At 37.1% G+C, this 19,618-nt stretch overlaps 1 long non-coding RNA gene across 2 annotated transcripts in view; it reads left to right on the top strand.

Moving 5' to 3' along the window:
- The window catches only part of LOC122241529, a 531,327-nt gene that overhangs the window by 276,495 nt on the left and 235,214 nt on the right, over positions 1-19,618 (top strand). For both annotated transcript variants that reach the window (XR_006221720.1, XR_006221719.1), the window contains exon 2: positions 17,648-17,771. This is a non-coding gene — a long non-coding RNA (uncharacterized LOC122241529). The remainder of the gene's footprint in view (positions 1-17,647; positions 17,772-19,618) is intronic.

The following is a 19,618-nucleotide window of genomic DNA, read 5'->3' as shown; positions in this document are numbered from 1 at the left end:
ATCTCAAAAATAAACATTAAAACTTTTTTTTAAATAAATAAAAAGAGTTATAAAAGGGTCTGAGATTAAAACATTCTAGAACCATTTCCCTAATGCATGCCTCGGTTTTATGTACCACACAGCCTTATAAATACATGTTGATGTGTCTCCACTATCCTTAAAGACTGGGCTGTTTTTCATTCAGCTTTGGTTTGATTCTTCAGTATCCAAGGGACTCTTATGGGGAAGAGGAATATTCACCCTCCCTTTCTAAAATAATGGTTAATGTATTGAACTTGTATTTAAAAGATAAAAGTATGAGCTAATTTTCCTTAAACATGTAAACAGCAACTACAATTTTGACTAATTTCTCTCAAATAACTTATTAGCAATAAGACATTTATAAATACCTTAAACAGATACAATATAAACAAATTCAATAATTACAAAATTTATTATGACATTCACATTAAACTTCTAGTCTAAAAGAATCAACACCATATTTTTCTTTAGTTATTTTTTTGTTTCTGTACCAGATTTTATACCTTCCTAGGTTATTTTAATAGTTATTTTGGTATTTTCCTATGGTTTTAAAAAGTATTCCATTGATTCCTTCCTGGAATTGTATTGAACGTTACAGATTCTCCTTCTCCTTAGAACAGTAGATATTGCAGATCTAGGTTATCAATAGTTACTGAGGATATTCTCCGACCATGCAATTCAAGGGAATTAAACCCCAATGACATGTTACTTGGCTGAGTCCCTTTTAATAGTAATGTTCACTTATTATATATTTGGTCTCTCTCTTTCTCCCTCCCTCCCTCTCTCTCTCTCTCTCTCCCTCTCCCTCTCCCTCTCCCTCTCCCTCTCCCTCTCCCTCTCCCTCTCCCTCTCCCTCTCCCCCTGTCTATCCCCTCCAATACAGTGTTGTATATTTTTATTTCTATAAGTTGTTGTCTTTTCAATAAATTAAAATTCAAATAGCCTGCAATACTTAACTCATTGAAATGTCTTTACAGCAAAGTACCTGTTCTGATATAATGAATTTCTCATTAGTATTTTATTTTTATTCAAAAGCCATCCACAGGAGATGAAGGACTGAGGCTGCATCGTTAGCTCTCCTCTTTATTTTTTTATTTTTTATTTTTGGCTAATTTCTCATTTTTAAACCCTTGGAACCCTCTTTCCATTTGGATTTTGTTTTTAGACACATTACAAATCGTGGGAGCCACTTTTTATCTGGTTGTTATGAATGACCATTAGCATTTATCACTCCTTTCTATTCTTGGAATACTGCTACATTTTCCCGGATGACTTAAATTACACTCACAGAAACTTTATGAAAAATGAAATAATAAAAAAAACTCAAAGTAATACATCAAGAACTTGTATACTGGGGTACCTGGGTGGCTCAGTCCATTAAACATTCAACTTCGGCTCAGGTCATGATCTGAAGGTTTGTGAATTCGAGCTCTGCATCGGGCCCTGCACTGACAGTGCAGAGCCTGCCTAGGATTCTCTCTCCCTCTCTCTCTGTGACCCCCCCCCCCCACTCACACACACTCTCTCTCAAAATTAATAAACTTAAAAAATATTTTAAAAAAAGAATTTTTTTATTAACATTCTTGAAAAGTATATACCTCGTTGTTTTTCACTCTTCTTTATTGTTACAAATACCTTTGAAACACTGTCTTCACTTGAATCCAGGATAACCCTTTTATGGTTCTCCCTTTCTTAATCTTTCTTAATCTGTTCTGCCAGTTTCTTCTTCTTTTCCTCCTTATCTCCTCAGTCTGTACACATGCCCCAGTGTTCTCATGCATACAAACATGCACACAGACACACACACACACACGCACACACACATACACACACGACTAACAAACTTATCAGCTCTGTCCTCCCAGACTGCCAGCCTCACATATTCACACCTATTCTACATCTCTTGTATGCCTAGTAGGCATCTCAAATGGAATATACTTAGAAAGGTGCTTCTGATCTTCCTCCCTAAACCTGTTTCTCTCACATTTTCCCCCAACCTTGTAAATACCAACTCAATTTTTACAGTTCTTTAAGCCACAGTTATGGCACTACCCGTGACACCTTTCTGTCTCTCATATCCCACATCAAATCCTTTAAAAAAAATCCTATTAGTGTTGACTTGGGAATATAGAATCTGATCACTTTTCAAGCCAACATGATGACTGATGATTGCATGACCTCCCACGTGGTGTTTCATTCCTGTTGTTGCCCCACCTGCAGTCCATTGACCACTTAGCTGCAAATGGCTGCCCATTTCACTCAGGAAAGAGCCAAACTCTTTCCAGGGGCCTATAAGGCTTTATCTGAGTCATCTCTGGATATTTTCTAGACATCTCTGACCTCATGTCCAACATTCTTTTCTTTGCCTAGACCACTCTTTCGATGGATAACCAACCTCCTGGTTCTCTGCCTTTTCTCTCTCCTTTTTTTTTTAATTTAATTTTTTTATTTTTTTTAAATTTACTTCCAAATTAGTTAGCATATAGTGCAAAAATGATTTCAGGAGTAGATTCCTTAGTGCCCCTTACCCATTTAGCCCATCTCCCCCCCACAACCCTTCCAGTAACCCTCAGTTTGTTCTCCATATTTATGAGTCTCTTCTGTTTTGTCCCCCTCCCTGTTTTTTATATTATTTTTGTTTCCCTTCCCTTATGTTCATCTGTTTCATCTCTTAAAGTTCTCATATGAGTGAAATCATATGATTTTTTTCTTTCTCTGACTGACTACTTCACTTAGCATAATACCCTCCAGTTCCATCCTCATAGTTGCAAATGGCAAGATTTCATTCATTCTGATTGCCGAGTAATACTCCAGTGTGTGTGTGTGTGTGTGTGTGTGTGTGTGTGTGTGTGTGTGTGTGTGTTGCTGGGTTTTAGGGTAGTTGTATTTTTAGTTTTTGAGGAATCTCCATACTGGTTTCCAGAGTGGCTGCACCAGCTTGCATTCCCACCAACAATGCAAAAGAGATCCTCTTTTTCCCCATCCTCGCCAACACCTGTTGTTGCCTGAGTTGTTAATGTTAGCCATTCTGACAGGTGTAATGTAGTATCTCATGGTGGTTTTGATCTGTATTTCCCTGAAGATGAGTGATGTTGAGCATTTTTTCATGTGTTGGTTGGCCATCTGGATGTCTTCTTTGGAGAAGTATCTATTCATGTCTTTTGCCCATTTCTTCACTGGATTATTTGTTTTTTAGGGGTTGAGTTTCATAAGTTCTTTATACATTTTGGATACTAACCCTTTATCTGATATGTTATTTGCAAATATCTTCTCCCATTCTGTTGGTTGCCTTTTAGTTTTGCTGATTGTTTCCTTCACCGTGCAGAAGCTTTTTATTTTGATGAGGTCCCAGTTCATTTTTGCTTTTGTTTCTCTTGCCTCCAGAGACACGTTGAGTAAGAAGTTGCTGCGGCCAAGAGCGAAGAGGTTTTTGCCTGCTTTCTCTTCGAGGATTTTGATGGCTTCCTGTCTTACATTTAGGCCTTTCATCCATTTTGAGTTTATTTTTGTGTATGGTGTAAGAAAATGGTCCAGGCTCATTCTTCTGCACGTCGCTGTCCAGTTTGCTGAAGAGACTGTCTTTATTCCATTGGATATTCTTTCTTGCTTTGTCAAAGATTAGTTGGCCATACATTTGTGGGTCCATTTCCAGGTTCTGTATTCTGTTCCATTGATCTGAGTGTCTGTTCTTGTGCCAGTACCATACTGTCTTGATGATTACAGCTTTGTAGTATAGCTTGAAGTCTGGGATTGTGATGCCTCCTGCTTTGGTTTTCTTTTTCAAGATCTCTTTGGCTATTCGGGGTCTTTTCTGGTTCCATACAAATTTTAGGATTATTTGTTCTATCTCTGTGAAGAATGCTGGTGTTATTTTGATAGGGATTGCATTGAATATGTAGATTGCTTTGGGTAGTATCAACATTTTAACAATATTTGTTCTTCGTATCCAGGAGCATGGAATCTTTTTCCATTTTTTGGTGTCTTCTTCAATTTCTTTCATAAGCTTTCTATAGTTTTCAGGTTCTCTGCCTTTTCTTTACAGCTTCGCCTCTCCGTCATTTTTAGCCTCTCTTTCTGATTTCTTTCTATAGTACTCATCCCCGTTGGCATACAATATTTTGCTTATTTATTTGTTTATCTTATTTGCTTGTCTTTCTTCTCTCTCCACTAGAATTCAGGCTCTAGTGACTGCCTCCTACTAGGCACTAAATACATACAGGTTGAACGAAGGACTGGATTTAAATACAGTGCATTTAAATTTGAATGTCAGTAAGAATTCCTGTCTTTTCACGAGTTCAATTTGTTCCAATTAACTATAGTATTACTATAACTTTTCTTATATAATCCAGCTATTTCAACATGGCCATCTGGAGCTCCTTTCAATTTTATTCTTTTGTCCTTTGTCGCACTGTTTCCATTACCCATGTAAACATTCTTGATTAATGGGCAAAAACAAAATGTCCAGGTCCATTATAATTTTCTCCTGATCTGAGGCATGGAAGTGGCTCCCCTCCAAGCAGTCCTGGTGTTTAATAGTGGAGTGTAATCTCAGATACCAAAATCTTGATATTGGGGGTACCCTAAACAATTGACAATGGGTAAATTCTAGAACTACTGCTACTTCTGTTGGGAAGCTTTAGTGTTAACTTTTTTAAAAAGGTCATTTTAAGGTCAGTGTGTCACACTGGTGCTTCTAATTTAACTGATTAGATTGCTTGTCTCACTTTTCTTTGTATATGATTTATTTCATTGTCCACTGGGCTTTTTCTTACTTTGACCATTTTTTTTAAATCTCTAGAATCTAGTCCAGTGGCAAACAGTAAATGCTCAGTTAATATTTGATATGTCAATTAATTTTTTGAATGGACTACTAAACTAAGATGGGGAGTTTTAAGGACCAGTGTGACATTGACCAAGTATACACGTACATGCTCTGTCTCTAATGTAAGTAAGTTTCTTAGGCTAGTTTGGGAAGCCTGATTAGAAAGAAAGTTTAAAAGAGTAAGTATGCCCTGACATGTCTTCTTATCTACCATGCTACAGCATGCATTATTTCCCCCCACAAATAGTAATAGGGCCTCTAACAGAATAGATTCTATGCATTGCATATTATCCACTTGTATTAAAATTTCACTCAATATCAAGTCTTTCTCTGAGGAATTCACAGTGCTTTACACAGATTAGGAATGGTGACAAGTCACTTGTGAAGTAAATAATAATGCTTTGAAATATAGCACTCATCATCAGTGGAGCCCAAAGCACTTCAAATGATTTATCTCATTTATCCTCACAATGTTTCTGGGAGAAAACCAGATATTATTTCCACTTCACAGATAAAACCTGTCACAAATTGGTCATGAAGTATGTCAGAGGCATTGCTGGACAAAGGGTGAGAGAATGGGGCATTTGGAGAAGATTCCCTGCTCTTTGACCAGCATACTGTCAGTAACATTGTTGTTTTCTGAATAAATAGTTTACTGGAATTATCCTTCCAAAGAACTGTAAAATTAGTCTTACCAATGGCTTAGTTATCCATTTATCATGTATCTCATGGGGTGAAAAGAGTTCCCTTTGAGTGAGGCTCCTGCACTGGAGATTGGATAGATCTCACAGATTCTTAGTACACATCCTCAAGGAAAGTATTAAGCTAACTTGCAGGTGATAGTGCCTAGAAATTTCATCAATAGCTAATTCCCAACTTTTCTACTCTTTTTGTCCTTTGTTGTTGAAGCTTTTAGGAGTTTGCTTGCATCATTGCTTTTAAGTATTTGCAAACATTTCACCCTGATTTGTATAAAATGTTGCATAGCCCTTTGGAAAAATGAAAAATTTAAACAGATAGCCCTTAAAATATGCATGCATGATGGAAAAATGATATTTCTTCGCTTAGACTTCTTCAATAAGATCTTCTCATCTGCACATTTGAGATGGTTAAAGTCAGTATAGTAGTCCTCCAGACAGTGGTGGGCCTTACACAGTAGCACCAAGGGAGTCTTGTCCCAACCAGCAGTTGAAAGGATTTTGATCCTTGTCATTAGGTTCTTCCAAAAACATCATTGACTTTTCTAATCACTTCTGGAATTGAAAGAGTAAAGTGGGAAGCATTTATTCAATACTTACCTGAAGTGTTTACTTTGTACTTTAATACTGAATAGTGCCCTTTCTATCTCCTGAGTAACTACCACCAGAAGAGTGATAGAACCATTCTGTGAGAAATGCAGGGTTTCATGATGAAGCAATTAGATCAAGTTGTTTTCAGAATGTCTTCTCCAGAGGATTCCAAGTAGTGTGTGTGTGTGTGTGTGTGTGTGTGTGTGTGTGTGTGTGTGTGTCCATGAACTCCCTAGTGAGTCCTTAGGTATATTAGCCAGGGTTCTCCAGAGAAACAGAACAAATAGGATGTAGAGAGATAGATAAATAGATCAGGGTCTCTCTCTCTCTCTCTCTCTCTGTCCCTCTATCTGTCAAGAGAAGGGGAGAGAGAGAAAGAGAGAGAGAAAGAGAGGGATTTTAAAGAATTGGTTCATAGGATTGTGGGACCTGACTGGTCCAAAATCCAGAGAGCAGTCTGTCAGGCTGGAAATTCCTGCAGGAGTCAGTGTTGCAGTCTTGAGTCTAAAGGTAGTCTGGCGGCAGAATTATTTCCTCTTCAGAAGACCTCAGTCTTTTCTCTGAAGGCTTTCAGCTGATTGGATGAAGCTCACACACACTATGGAGATTAATCTGCTTTACTTATAGTCTCCTGATTTAATCACATCTAAAAAACACCTTAACAGCAAACAGTGTTTGACCAAACAGCTGAGTACCATAGCCTAGCCAAGTTAACATATATAATAAACATCACATTTGGTATATTTAGGAAAGTTCATGAAGCCACCAAATATATCAAATTTAGAATACACAGTCATTTTTGAGAGGTAAGAGTCCTTTGTTTTCATTAGAATGTCAAAGGGGTTCTTTTCCAAAACATGTTAAGAAATGTTAAATTGAAAGCAATTTACAAAATATAAAAGAACATTGCAATAGAGAACCATTTATTGAATGCCTTCTATGTGCCAGGTATTCTAATGCCTGAAGTGTGTTACCTAATTTAATCCACATAGAAGCACTGCTCACTGAATATCAACAGCTAAAAAGTGGGAATAAGAACTAAAACCCCTAATACCAAGGTCCCTGTTCATAACCCTCATCTTACCTCACTTTTACTGCTAGCCAAGACACCACTGCCTGGCATAAAGAGCCAGTTCCATTCCCTTCCTATTTTACTGTTCTTTGCTCACTTATAAAATAAGTGTGCTACACATTTTAACTAAGCCTGATGCCAGTGTTTCAATTTTAAAAGCTGAAATCCCCCCAAGTATTCCCATAGATGTCAACAAATAATTGTATCCAGTAATCCTTGAATTGAAGCAGCGGTGACAGGCCCAAATGCACTGAGCTGCTATCCTGTGTCATCACCAGCAGCCACTCTGCCACTAGCATCCCTGCTGACGTAACTGCGCCCTCAGGAACTGCTCCCAGCAACAGGTCTTTGCCTTCGGAGGATGGAAACCTAGGTAACTGGTGCAGTTTGGGGGCTGGAGCTTCTCTCAATAGCAGAGAAAGCTGCTATTGATGGAAGCCTCAAGGAAATAAGGTGTAGGATGGATAGTGCCTTTTTGATGGGAAATCCAGAATTTGCTTAGTAGATGAGGTTGAAGAAAAACTTCTTGATTAATATTTTATCTGTGCTCACCCGTCTTCCTCAAAATTATTGCTGCACACTAGAACAATTGGCCTCATCCATCAAATGGGCAAGGCACTGCCTATGGGGATGGTCTGAAAGCATAGGGAAGACTACCTATGAAGACTCCTTACCATCATTAATGGCTGAAGTTTCAAGACAGATCGATATATATCTCTGTATTCGTATAGTTATTATTATACATGAAAATGCAAACATTCCTAGGAAGAGTATTCAGACACATTCAGTGAACATTTTCAGCTAATTTCTTCTGTGAGTGAAGACCTAGGAAAATGAGTTTGAATGTTGAAGGAGGGGAGGGAAGACAGAGGAACAGAAAGAGATTTGTAAGAGGAGAAAAGTCACAGAAATGGGAGAGAAAATTAAAATCACATTTCCTAACAGCAGCTAGAGTCACATGGATAAATAAACCTGTCAACTGTGGCAACTAAACTTGGGACATTTGTTGATAACCAAAAACAGTGAAGTGAACCTTAGTGCTAGTTACTCCCCTGCATTATATTAATATTACACAAACATCTTTCTTTGAGACTCTTCCATAAGATTTGGCTAGTGGTGGGGCGCCTGGGTGGCTCAGTTAGTTAAGCGTCCGACTTCGGCTCAGGTCATGATCTCACAATCTGTGAGTTAGAGCCCCGCGTCGGGCCGTGTGCTGACAGCTCAGAGCCTGGAACCTGCTTCTGTGTCTGTCTTCCTCTCTGCCCCTCCCCCACTCACACTCCGTCTCTCTCAAAATAATAAATAAACATTTTTTTTTAATTAAAAAAGATTTGGCTAGTGGCATGTTTAATTCTATTTCTCCATTTTAGGCAGTCAGATTTCCCTTCGGCTTCAAAACGTATTTTAATTGGATACCACCTATTCATTGTTCATTACTAACTGGACTTTCAGGAGTTTTATTAATGGCCATTTTTGCCTTTCTGCTGGGAATATACATGATCATAGCTTCAATTTATTTATTTTAAAGTATTGCACAATTTGCTTTGCTGTTGGTGGTGGTGGTTCTTTTTAATAAATGTAATAATTTAATAAATAATAAATTAAATAAATTAAATAATTAAATAAATTAAATAAATAAAAAATAAAATGTTATTGTCAAAGAAAGCCTTTCCTGTGAAATTCATAGGTAATAAAATCCTTAGTAATTCTGTACCGAGTTATCTCTGGTTTGGCCAGCTGACCCAAGAGCTAGTTGATGAGATGCAAGCCATTGTTACCCTAATTTCCTAAGAGCCATGAAAGGAAGAATGTGCTTTTAAAGAAAAAATCGAATATTAGAATCAGTCTGAGTTCTCACTTTTCCTAGCAAAACTTGTTCTTGGTTCAAATGGAGGGGGAAAAAGACTCTGAAACTTGAAAGCTTCAGTAGAGTTTGGAGTATCAAGCTGAATAGACAAATAGAAATCCTGTATAGAAAGGATCACCTAAGATAAAATATAAATCACACATCAGTACACAGTGTCAGGACTAGAACAGAACTAAATTTGCATTTAAAATGTATGTGTTTTTCTAGATACCACAAAAGAAAAGGCATCGTTTGTGCTATCACACCTTTATTTCTGTATTCTTTAGGTGCTGGTCCATCTCCCCTCATTCGTGGTAACTCTACTTCCCCTACTTTATACAGTCTTTGCAAAGCCAAAACTCCACAAGAAAGGATCTAATTACATTCATTAATGTCTTAATGGAAAATTAATTTAGCATATGACCACCATCTTAAGTGTTACCTCTAAATTGCATAATAGAAAGAATTTGCCCAACAGCTGAAGAAACTCATCCATAAAGACCATGTATACATAAAATCGGTCCTACCTTCTACCCTAACAATTAACACAACCTGTAACTTCCCACCTCTGTGCCTTTGCTCGTGTTTATCCCTTTACCTGGGATGACTTTGTCCTTATCCATCCTTCAAAGTCCAATTCAAAATTACATTTCCTATGAAGCTTTCTCTGGCTGCAAATATTCTCTCTCCGGATTCCCATTGTCATTTACTTATACTTGGTTGTCACATATCACTTTCTACTTTGTCTCAAAATTAATTATACTCATGTCTTATAACCCTCTAATAAACTAAAAGTTTCTTGATGGGATTATTATGTATAATTTTTACAATATTTCAGTGCCAGCAGAGTAACAGGCACACAATAGGGGTTTAATAAGTGCTTGTTGAATAAATGAATTAAAATGAATGTAAATTTAATTATAATGTTAAGTTATAGAGTATAGTTTCAAAGAGGATTAACTGACTCCTTGCACCAGTATTTCTTGATCAAATGAGAAAATATTTCTTTTAACCTTTAACAAATTATTGCCAGAACCCAGAGACAAGACCATGCTGATTTTAGTTTAAAATGAAACTAAATCTTGATATACTGTCAATATATACAGCAGTAAAATTAGATTCAGATTATGCAATTTTTGTAATTTCTGGATTTCCATTCCTCGAGAATTGTAATGTTATGTTAAATGCAGTGTAAGAAAGGGCTGTGAATAACTTGATGAAAATTATAACAGCATATAACTAATAAAAGCAAAGAAGGAAAAAAGTTCAAACAGAAACTATTAAATTTGTCTGTGAACCAGGAGGATAATCCTCACCTATTACCAAAAGTAAATCATGCATTTACTGAGCCATCTGGGTTTTTGTATCAAGAGCCCAGCATTACGGAACTGCTGAGATATAGAAAAAGTGATAGGACATAAACCTCTCTCATGATTTAAGATATGTCAAAAGATATAGTTACCTTCAAAAGAAATAAAGCCTACCATCACCACTATTTGCTGAAACCACCTTATAATTGCTTGTGGGGTCTGGGGGGCTGCTAAAGACCGCAGCTGCCTCCCCAACTACCGCTTTCCACTTTTCATTATAAAGAGAAAGAGGCTAGTCCCTATCATGCCTCTGGATCTCCAGAGCAGTTCCCTGTTTTACTTCCCGGCTGACAGAAACCTTGATTCTGATTCTCAGTTGGTTTTCTGCCTGTTGGAAGGAAACTTCCACCAGTTTGCTGTGGAGTTTCCTTCGTTCCCTTCGTTCCCTTGTCTCCAGGCTTTTTCTTCACTGAACATGTTGTAAGCTTGTCCTAAACAAAGTTGGGGGGAGGCTCAGTCTTGGTTCAGCCCAAGTCTAATTTCTCCCCCACAGATAGTTTCAAGCTAATGCTACCTGGCCGGGGAGGGCTATGTTCTGGCAACGTCACTGGTATCATCTGGTTAATGGCAGAACCTGGTCTACTCAACTCAGATTCCATCACTTATGCTAATCCATTACAGCTCTGCAGCCCCCTTCTGGATGAGCCCCCTGCCTTGCTCAAGGGGGATGTGCTGTTTGGTCAGAGAGATGATGCAATCGCATCTCTTCTTCTGATGAAGTATTTAAGATGACCTTGCTATAATCTGCAAATAAATTATTTACTCTTCTAACGGCCAAAACTTGTCCAGGCGAGCTTAAGTAGCAATAAATTTCATAAATTATTACAGGTCAGAAAGCACTCCTGAGTGACTCCAGTTGGTTGCAGCCATGGAAAATCCTATAAAACTCTGTTCCCTCTGTCTAGGCAAGGCAGATTGGTTCACATAAAGTTGAGTTATCAAATCTTACTTTCCCTTGTCTGCTCTCAGAAGCATACAAGTAATAAAGTATTTCATATATTCTGCAGACAAATTGACGGTGGGGCACTCTCCATTAAAAGGATACAAAAAAATGGTGCTTTGTTTTCTTCTTACACGAGCAGCCAGCTGAGATTCATTCAGTTTTCATTTTCAGAATAAAACAGTAATTTCTGGTGTGACCTAAATGCACCACAAAATACAGTATTGGTGCCACACAGACGTTCTTAGAGAAAATATTTTATTTTTTCAATAAAGAGGACTGCATTAAAAGACCTATGGCTACACAAGATATTATTCAGCTGTTGTGCCTTTGCATGTAAGACAGTTTCATATTCAATTTCCTTTTCAGTTTAAAGTGTTCACTTTTTGTCAACAACCTTTGCTAATATACCTGGGAGAGGGAAAACAGAGAATCAAAACCAGTTTGGCCTCTATGCATGACCCTTTTGAATTTCATTTTATGAATCACTTTGGTTTCTTTTAGCAAAAGCAAATTTGCTAACTATCAAGTATTCTCGAAGCCAGAGCCTCATGCAAAACAGAGCTCCTGACGGTTCAATTACCTGGTCATTGATTCTAGTGAGCCTTCCTGCGTTCCACTCTCATGAGATGGAAAGTTGTTATTAAAGAATAATATATGAAGTTCAGGGGAGCTTAGGACCTACCAGAGAGTGTAATAAACACTTCCCAAGGCCTCACAAGTGGTTTCTTTACCCTGACTAAAACAAACGCGTACACAGAAAATGACTCTTATAAAACTGGTGAGCTTTCAAAGACTCTCTCTTTAAAGAAACTGAAATCTCCAGTTTTGGGAAACAGTGACAGAAAAATATGCAGAGAAGTGCCTGGCTGTCACAGTCAGCCCTTGCCTCCACCGTTTCTTGATTGTTCATAGCTACCTTCTGCTACATCAGCTTGAAAGTGACTCTTTCCCATCATGCCCAACAAATGTTGACCAGACAGTGTGGGCCACTGCAGTGGGCAGCATTCTACCAAATACCAGGCACAGAGAAAGACCTAGTCTCTTTCTCGATTAACAGTCTGAGCGAAGACATTGTCCACATTTTAGTTTTCAACAAAATTTCCATCTTAAATGAAGGGGGTGGGAAAATTCAGAGGAAAAGAGAGTTGTGGGGAGGCAAGGACCTATTTCTATTCATTTTCTTTATTTCCTCCACGCTGCACACTCACTTAAAAATCATGATCTCTGCCTGCCTTATAAAATCCATCCTAGAGTCCCACACACCCATCACAATCTGATCTGGCCCTTCTGCGCCTTTTAAACCTCTTCTCCTGGCCCATTTTTCTTCTCAGTTGTATTCACTCCCTCACCATCTAGTGACCTTCCAACTCTCTCCTCCATCACACCAGACTTTTTAATTTTCCTGTGCCTTTGAACACACTGCTGTTGCTCTCTTTGGGAATGCTTGTCCATCGTGTTCTATGCCTGAAAAACTGCTGTAACTACCACTTTAAGATATAATTAATATGCCCTTTTCCCTAGGGGTATCTTCCCGACCTCTCGGAAATCTCAGGCATACCATCTTTGGGATCACTAGAGCACTGTGTATGTAATTCTATCACAGCAGCCATTTTATTAAATTGGAATTTTGAGTTAAAGGATCTGTTACTTCTGTTGGCCCAGAATTCTCAAAGGCAAGATCTTTATGTGCATAAGGTATAATAAAATTCATGGCACATAGTAGGTGCTCAATTCATGTACCAAAAGAATGAATGAAGAAATTATTACTCAGTCATAAAAAGGATGAAATCTTGCCATTTGCAACAATATGGATCGACCTTGATGGTATGTGCTAAGTGAAATAAGTCAGTCAAAGAAAGGCAAATACCATGTGATTTCATTCATATGTGGAATCTAAGAAACAAACAAAAAAATGAACAAAAGAAAAAAGCGGGGGCAAACCAAGAAATAGACTCTTAACTGTGGAGAGTAAACTGATGATTACCAGAGGGGAGGTGGGTGGGGCATGGGTGAAATAGGTGATGAGGACTTGAAAAAAAGAAAAAGAAAAGAATACCTCATAACAAAATTTGAGAACAATGAAATAATTTTCCAAATCAAGTAAAGCCCCTAATAACCTTTTTGTCTCTTTTTCTTTATAGACTATTTTAATATATTTATATTTTGCAGTGGTGCTACATATCATGTTAATAGTTATTAATTAATATCCTATGACAATGTCTCATTAAAATTCCATGGGATAATTTGGACAAAAAAAAAAAAATGCATGGCAACTGGACCCAGGTCATCTCCCTGTCCTTAAAATATTCTTGTTAAATCCTCCAAGTCTTTCCTTTCTCCAAAAATGTGCTCAAATTATTAATACAACTGTAAGTTATTTTCCTTTTTTGTCATTTTCCACAAATAATCGGACAAGGTAACTACTATAGTTCTTCCTCTTCAATGCAGAAGCAAAACAGAAAATGTGTGTGATTATTGCCAGATACTTGGTTAGTGCTGTCTTTACAGACATAGCCTACACCTAGGAAGGATCTGTACTCAGATGGCTGAAATTGTGCTTTTAAGGGTAGCCTGGCCTGGCCATTCATTTCTTTGACATCTTCTCTAATAAGTACTCCAACTCTCCACCCTAACTGTACCACCATTCCAAACATAGTGTAGGTGCATGTTTTAGTTATGTCAAAGCTAGAGTTTGACGATAAGCCTTGCATCACCAATAAATGCACCTCTCCATGATTTAAATTCTAAAAATTATAACCACTCCCCAGCTACCACCTCCTATGTTTCCAGCTTTACCTCTCATATACATGTACTCCAGCATTTATTGTTTTCACTGGAACTGCCAGTCCAGTCCATGCACCTTACCACCTTTTCATTGTCTCCTCACCTGCCCCTCGCCCCAGTATTTGCTGCCCTCCTTTACAAGCTTATATCCCATGGATTGTCATTATAGCAATTCCTTTGTATAAACCCTCAACCCCTTTGCTCCTCTGACCTTTATAATCATCTAGAAACATCCCAAACCTGGTTAAATTAAGTTCTTTGCCAATTCTGAGCATATACTAAGGGAAGCTGAATATTAGGTGTGTGGGGGGAGGGAGACCACACACATAATCATATTATATATTCTTACTTAGACTACACGACCATTAGCCTTAAATGAGCTTTTAGTGCTACTTGGCAGGCCTACCAGCTTATACTTTTTTACTCTACTGCTAAGTAAACCGCACCTCCATTTTCTAGTCACTTGGTTCCAAACTGTTCTGTCATCCTTGACTGCTTTTTTCTCCCAAAGCCTATATTCAGTACATCAGCAAATTCTATCAACTCTACTTTTCACGTATATCCAAGTATCCAACAATTTTTTTTTGCCACAACCACTGCTACCCCTCTTATCTGGCTTAAGCCACTATCATCTCTTGCCTATGTTGCAATAGTCCAGCTGGATTTCATGCCTCCATCCTTGGCTTCCCTATAAATTATTTTTAAAGCAGCCAAAGAGGGAGTTTGTTAAAATGAGGGAGATCCAGAGGCAGATTGATAGTGGAACTAATGAGGTTTAAGTGACCAGTCCCTTTCCTGAAACAAGTAAGGCCATGAGAGGGTCTTTAGTCTATGTAGTCTGGTCACATGGTCGTAAGTTTTTGTGGTATTTTCAGATCATCTCCCTCCTCTGCCCAAAAATCTCTAATGGCTTTCCATCTCACTCAGAGTTAAAAAAAAAAGTCATAATGAAGGATAAAAATGCTCTTATATTCCTCTCCTATTCATTTTCTTTCACTGGACCCAGCCACACAGGCCTCCTTGCCATTTCTGGAATCTACCAAATTCACCTCTATAATAGGGCCTTTCCACGTGTTGTTCCCTCTGCCTAGAGGGCTCCTTCCTGAGCAAAATCATGAAGATCTCCCTTTTCTCCAAGTTTCTCTGTTCATACGTTGCATTTTTTTAAAAGAGAGACCTTCACTGATCAAACTGTATTTTAATCTTCTTGCCTATTGATCTTTGATATTGTCTCCCTCTTATTTTTTTAAAGCACTTACCACCTTCTGCTTGGTTAGTTGTCCCCCTACTAGAATATTTGTTATGTGTTTCCATTATTAGAATATAAGCTTCACGAGGGCAGAGAATATATCTATCATTGTTTTCTCAGTGCTTAGAACAACATTTGGCACATCACTGGAGATAAAATGTTCATTAAAAGATTGTTAAACAAATGTTCGATGACTCATCTTTGGATACATTCATTTACAAAAGAGGTATCAAGTGCTCAGACACTAAGGAGAAAACAGTGAACACGACAATGTACCTTCCTGTGAAAAATGCATTTTTAGAGATAGAATGCTCCTGCCACCTTTTTTTTTTTTAATGGTGAACTGTAAATGAAAGGTCTGACGTGCTTGTGGATAATTTTGATAATGAAATAGTGAATTTCCCTATTGGATTCTTCTCATTTTCCACAAAAACTCAGCTAGAATTCAAAAATTTTAAAGGGAAGAGTTTTACTCATTTATTTAAACAATAAGCATTACGGCAGCATGTGGTAAGGAATGTAAAAATGGATCACATTGTTCTTACCCTGAAAGATTTGTCAATTTTGGAAGAGAGATGAGATACCCAAACAAAGACAATGCAAAGTAGAAAGTGCTACATGGTACGAGAGGAGTTCTTTCCTTCTTTCCTTCTTTCCTTCTTTCCTTCTTTCCTTCTTTCCTTCCTTCCTTCCTTCCTTCCTTCCTTCCTTCCTTCCTTCCTTCTTTCCTAACTTTCCTCCTTCCTTCCTTCCCTCTTTCTCTTTCTTTCTTTCTTTCTTTCTTTCTTTCTTTCTTTCTTTCTTTCTTTCTTTCTTTCTTTCTTTCCTAGTTCATTTAATGAAAATTTGCTTCCTGTCCCACATTCTACCCAAAGGGAATAAAACAAGAATTATATAGAGATGTCGCCCTTGAGGTGATCACAAGCTAATATGGGGGTAGAATTATTGTACTATCTTTCTGTTGTACAAGGAGGAAGATTTTTTATACTTATATTAGTCAAGCTTTAAGAGTCTAAGCATATTAAAAATAGTTACCTACTGTTTCTAAAATACTAAGATGAGAAGAATCTGTGTACTGTCTATAAAGCATATCTTAAGCATTTAATTTATTGATTACTTAATGGGAAAAGTTGTTTTTTTTTTTTTTCCCAAAACATACTTGTAGAAAGAGTATATGTACTATGTACTATCTTGGTTTTTGTGGCAAATATAAATAGTAATGTCATTATGAACTTTTTAATAGAGTTTTCTTTGTTTGAATATTTTCTACTTCAAACACCCAAATTTGCTAGTTTGGCTTCTGTCTATGGTCTTCACCATTACACTATATTGCAGTCATTTGCAAATACAAATAAGTTAAATTATAAATAGAAGTGAAACATAATTAGAGTCTTCAGCACTACTATCTTGGTAACTGAAAGAACTTTCACATATTGCTTGTGGGTATATAATGGTACTACTTTTTTTGGAAAACAGTTTGGCATTTTCTTATAAAGTTAAAAGTGTACTGACATATGATTTAGTAATTCTACCCTTAGTTATTTACCCAAGAGAAATGAAAACATATTCACACAAAGACTTGTGCATGAATGTTTATAGGAGCTTTATTCACAATAGTATAAACATTGAAAGCAACTCCTGTGCCCATCACTTGGTGAATAGATAAACAAGTTGTGGTACATCTATACAATGGAATGCTAGTCAGCATTTAAAGGAAGGAACTGCAATAAACATAGCAACATGTATGAATCTCAAAGTATTATGAAGAGCAGAAGAATCTGGGCATTCAAAAAAGAACATACTGTAGGATTCTTTTTATAAGAAACCCAAAAAAAAGGCAAATTTCAGTTGTTATGTGGAAGGCAGATTGCCTGGGTCAGGAGGTGCAAAAAAGGGGTCAACTGGACAGAGGCATAAATGAATTTTGGGGAGTGATGAAAATGATCTTTGTCTTGACGGTAGTGGTAGGTACATGGGAGCATGTATTTGTTGAACTCATCAAACTCTATAATTAAAATGGGTGCATTTTATTGTTTTTAAATTATACCTCAACACAATGGAAATGGAAAAAAGGAAATGGAATGTGAGCAGACTAACTGGGCCTCTTCCTTAGGTACCGGAAGCAATTTCTCAGTCTGCAGAATGGATAAGAATGCTCATGTGGTTTATGCGTTTTCTGCTTAATACTGACATGTTTTTCTTGATTGCTTGGAAAATAGCCAACTTCCTAGTACTCTCTTTTTCATCCTAGAACTGCTGGAAAATGACAGTACTCCACAGTTCAGACCGTTCTGCATTTGAAGAATATAGGCCTCCCTCTCCAAGTCCAAGCCCTCTCTGGATTTGTGAAGTTTCATCATGGAAAAAAAGTAAAGGTAGATATTTGAATACAACAAAATGCATGTGATGGTGCTTTAAAATAAGGGGTCATTAAATATAAAGAGCAGCGTCAGATTCATGGAAAGGGCTAATGCAATTCTCACTTAATTGAATTGAATGTTTATCATAAGATGCATGTTTGGCTTAACCACAAAATTGAAATTAATCATATTCCCTGGAAAGCAGTTAGTATTTGGTCCAAAGTCCAACCCTCTGTCTGCCTCTTTGAAGAGAGATTTGGCAGCAGGAGAAAAATCTGGCAAAATAAATTTGGGGGTTGTCAGCGTTTGATATATAACACTTAGGAAAATATTATAGGATCTGGAGGTTAAGTAGTTATGAGTGGTGACAAATTAAATGATAGAAAAGCTGGTTGAGATGAATTAGCTATATTTTTAGATACAGTGAAATGGGAAATACTCTTAGAGCCATGATTTTCAAAATTTAAAACAATATTTGGGAGTGTCTGACCCAGTGCCCTTAGATGACAAAATAAAGGAAGAAAGATGTTAAGTAACTTGCTTTTGGTTTCTTTAATGAGTAGAAAAATATAGAATATAAACCAGGTTTTCTGACATGTAGTTCAATGATGTTTCTATATTGTTGTGTTGCCTCTTAAACAGAAAAGTGCCTTAAAAGAAAGTGATAAGGGTCACTATCTAACCCAGAAGAAGTGCATAAATTGGTATTTTGAAAGTCAAGTGTTTGGTGATGATAACATAAATTTCAGGGGAAAGTGTTTCATTGCTTATAAAGAAATTCTATTTTATTATTACAAAGTGAAAAATCACTAAAGAAATCTCTCCATTCAAGCCAATATTTAAAGACAGTATGAATCCACCTCAGATGGTAGAATATATTTTGTCACAATATGATATATAGAACTATAACTTGAAGCATCAAAAATTAATACTTTATACCTGAGCTGCAATCCCCTAAAAGCAGGTAATGTGAATTATTTAAGGGTAATTTCGATCTGAAAAAAATTCCCCAGCATCATTTGCCTTTGGGAATGCAGGAAGCTTATCTTGTAATTCACTTTATAGATCTATTGGTTTGTTTTTTGTCTTACAATATAATAATCTTTTTATCATTTTGTTTTTATAATTGCACAGTCTTAGAGATGTAAGACCCAACCTAATTGCTTGAAGAGTGTGCTTTTTTTGGGTTCAAAATTATGTTTTTAATCAATACATGCTAAAAATTAATAAATAAAAAGGAAGTGCTCCACTAGTACTCACAGAGAATGAATTTGAAATCCATAAGGTGGAATAGACCATATATGAATTGAAGTGATTTCATGTTATTTTAAACCAATGTATCAGATAAATTTTGTGTCATTTTCTTTTCCTCTTAAAATAGTAACACTGTAGCCACTGTCTAGAGGAGTCTGTGATGAGTACTTCTCTGCTGTTCTGGAAAGAAAAAGAGAAACTTGTGGTAGGCTGGAAAAGATTTTGGGGAAATGCAGTGGGAAAGGATTAATATTTGCATCCTCCTCAATGCTAGTACTTCTCTGAGGGAGGAAAAAGTTCCTTCTTAGATAAGAAATTATGGAGGAAACAGGAGAGAAGTTTGTGTAATAAGAGAACAGTAACAAGGTTTGAAGGGTTTGAGGGTGAAACTCGTGAGTGTGTGTTTACAAGAGGATCTAAGGCCTCAAGCAGCAGGGCACCAAATAAGGACAAGAGAATTTGGGTTTTTAAGAGGAGTTTAGCTTTTTGGAAAACGTCTCCACTTTTGCCTGCTTGAAATTTCTTAGAACCCCAGTTTCCTTTCCAAATGGTAATGAAGCACTGAATTTTAGTGGCTGTTTCTAAATAGTAACATTTTAGCTCAGCTT

This window comes from Panthera tigris, chromosome C1, assembly GCF_018350195.1.
Source record: "Panthera tigris isolate Pti1 chromosome C1, P.tigris_Pti1_mat1.1, whole genome shotgun sequence".
NCBI lineage: Eukaryota > Metazoa > Chordata > Mammalia > Carnivora > Felidae > Panthera > Panthera tigris.
The sequence above is the reverse complement of the archived record's forward strand: the minus strand, read 5'-3'. Positions and strand labels throughout refer to the sequence as shown.